Consider the following 3533-nt stretch of genomic DNA (forward strand, 5'->3'; position numbering starts at 1 on the left):
AATTCCCTGTCATGTTTGTCTTTTCCCTGTTTAGCCCTCAGCCAGCGACGCTGTTGCCTGCATATGCACTTAGAAGAAATCAGTGGAAGATCTCGTCTTATGTCTTGGACAATTTCCATGTTAAAGGCAACCGTGCAACATCTATTCTGTATGTGCTCTGCATGTTATGTGTAATAAAACAATTTCATTGAGTAGTTGAAAAGATTAGCCTCTCAACAGAAAATGAAACTATTTGGATAATTGATTATTTCACCGATTTTTTAAGGCAAAATGCCAGCTTTCACAAGATGAGCGTTTTCTGCTTTTGTCTGTTTTCATATCACATTAAGTTGAATATATATATATTTTTTTAGACAGTTGGTCAGACAAAACAAATGTGAAAGTGTAACCTTAGGCTTTGGGAAGATGTGATGCACAGTCATTCATTATTTCTTTGACATTTCATAGACTGAAGTTCTTGTTTAGTTCTGAGTGTGAAATAAAGGCTTAGCATTATAATGAATTTCTAATGTTAAGTTGATTTACACAAAGTTGTTTGATGAATGTAAATTGATAAATGTGCAAAAGTACTGTAATTTTGTAATGTAATCAAATCTGTCAGGTGCAAATGAAACCCTTAGGTTGTCTCTCACTGTTTGAAACGGAATAAAATTCACCACACAAAACGCCCTCTCTTTGGTATTTTATTATTTTAAACATGTTGATTTGTCAAATGACAGCCTACGATTGAACTTGTTGCAGAAATCTTTGAAGGAAGCGCCTAAAAGAAAGATTTTCAGGATGAAATTATGATGCTGGAGGTTTACATTAGGAGAAATCAAGGCTTTGAGGAGAAGGCCTACAAAGCTTCTGTACTATTTCCACCCTAATACTCCGATTGATTGAATTAGACTCAAAAAATGGAAAAAGCTTCACCAGCAAGGCAGCGCAGAATGTGATGGCAGAGGCACAATCGTGGTAATTGAATGACATGAGCAGGGAAACAACAAGCCCAGGAAGGTGAAAGGGGGTTTCTACCTGGCAGTGCATACAAGTCATACAGCATATCATTTAAAACCCCTTAAGCTCCTGATGTGTTACATGATAACTAGCCCAGCATGTCAGTCACCAAGGTGACTACAGAGGCTGAGAGGGATCATTTTGAGGCAGCCACACAACAGCTATTTGTGTCAGTGATTTCCACTTCTGACTAGGCGTTGACAGACTAAAATGTTTAGTGTTTACAATGCTTTCCTTGAAACTGGTCGCTACATTTGCAATTTCCCCTTGATGTGGCTACCAGCTAAAGCATCTGGCTCAAATGGGGGTATGGGATATATTAAAGTGCTTGCTTGTGCTACTCCTGTGTAAGACAAGCAACTGCTACACCCTGCCATGAAAACACAAGCATGACAATCACACCAGATGATTGGCTGTGTGCTTAAGTAGCTGCTCTAAATAGCTCACTAGGGAGACATTTTTCCCCCCACTGGAAATCAATACAACCCCCAGATGTTGGGGTCTCCCGGTCCACGGAGCAGCCTAATGCGGAGATGTTCCTCAATGTCTGATTGCACAAGGAAGACTGGAAACAGAAAGGCTTCTTTGACTGAAAGCACAGTGACCATGGGGGAGGGAACCAGTCTCTCTGTGAGAAAGAGTCTCCTTAGCAACGGGAAGAAAATTAACATTGACATCCTGACTTCCCAGCAAAACTCATCCCAGGCCTTCTGCTAGATATTTTCATGGGGCGAGCAAAAAAAAAAAAAAAGAGAAATTCAAAAGCTGATATAAAGACACACACACTCCCTGCTTGTCTTCCATTTATATTGAAATGAGTTTTTTTCCCCCTGAGCTCGGCTCGTGTGTAGTGCAGAGAGTCCTAATGTATGTATTTAGCTCATTTTACTGTGTCTGGCGTTTCCGCGCCTCTCTTCTGTGACTCTGTGTTTGCCTCCTGCTGTGGTAAACACAACATTGCTATGATAGCACATGCATTTCAGAAAGCTCAAAACACCGCAGAGAAGCAGAAACATTCATCCCCCCCCCCCCCCCCCCCCTTTTTTCCCCCGTCAGTCCTCTCCCTCACTTCCAGCCAAGGTATTCAGCTCCCATGATTGCAAACACGCATAATGACAGCATCTCCCGGGGGCCAGCGGAGGTACCCCACTGATGCTGAGAGACTCTATCCTGTCGTGACATTGCAGGGAATTTGTCGGCAGTGCACAGTGGAGCCTGGTGAGCTTTGGCAAGGCATAGCCAGAAGCTAGGCTGGCTGTTTTTTGTTAATAAAATGAAGTGCAAATTGTGCCGGGCTCGTATGCATTGGAACAGCTCACTGCTTCCTCCGATTACGAGGCCAGGGCGAGCGCCATGGAAGCATAAGCGTGAATACATTATAAAGTAATGAGGAAACATCCAGGAGAGGGTCACGGGGGGCGTCAAGCGGCTCCAGAGGCCTCACCAAGAGCTTTCAGTGTGCTCCGTGATGGATTAGTCATTTGCGTTTGAAGAGCGAGCGAGAGGTGGAGTTCAACAATGTTACACATAGCAACAGTTGCTAAGAGTTGCATCAAGGCCTATTCAGTTTGTGAATATGTACAGTTGCTGTTGAGCAGGAATATAGGTGAAAAGAGCTGTTTTGTGTATCAATGATGATGATGGTGACATTTCCAACAATGCCACATAATATTCATGACTATGGTGACACTGCTAGGAACCACGGGTAGTGCGGAGGATAATAATGTAAACCAATCATAGCATGGCAGCAGAAGAGTGGTTAAGACAATATGTCTCTGATATTTGGAATTTGAAGCAAATCTTTTGCTTTGTGGGTGTAAAAACTGACATCCCAGTTCTTGCCATGGCTGTAGCTGGAGCATATCGTTCTGAAGCAAGCCCCCCCAAAAATGAAACCCATACAGACTTGGTTCAGGCCTACTTGGAAGGCCTGGGGTGCAAAAACAATTATGCACATCACTCTTACCAGCAAATCACCCGCCTAACCGGAATTATCAAGCCCTATTTTAAACTCTTTCAGATATGTCACAGAAAACGTTCAGTTAGCAGTGACACATTTAACCGAGGAAGCCAGCCCTGAGTGCATTACATAGACTCTCCCTGTCAATCATGCATCACACAAACAGGTCACATTCTATTCATTCCTGTAGGGTGGAGTGGGTGGGTTTGAGCCCAGTGCTTTAGAGCCACTTTCAGTTTCTCCACAGCGCAAACGCCCTCCCATTGGCATTCTGTCTCTGATGAGCCCGCCGGGCCGCAATGGAGTCGCCTGATGGAATGCCATGGCAACAGCCGACACCTGGCAAGAGTTCATCCCACCTCCTCTCTCCCCTCCATCATCCCCCTCTCTCTCTCCTCCATCATCCCCCTCTCTCTCCTCCCCCCAGATGCTGGAACATATTTCCCTCAGACTGACTGAAAGCCCCTGTGAACAAATAATGGGTGCACGCCAGTCTAAATAAAGTGTGGTTTATGAGTTGCGGTCAGAAACGTCTCCCTCTCTCTCTCTCTCTCTCTCTCTCTCTCTCTCTCTC

The sequence above is a fragment of the Etheostoma cragini genome, chromosome 14, assembly GCF_013103735.1.
Source record: "Etheostoma cragini isolate CJK2018 chromosome 14, CSU_Ecrag_1.0, whole genome shotgun sequence".
Classification (NCBI taxonomy): Eukaryota; Metazoa; Chordata; class Actinopteri; order Perciformes; family Percidae; genus Etheostoma; species Etheostoma cragini.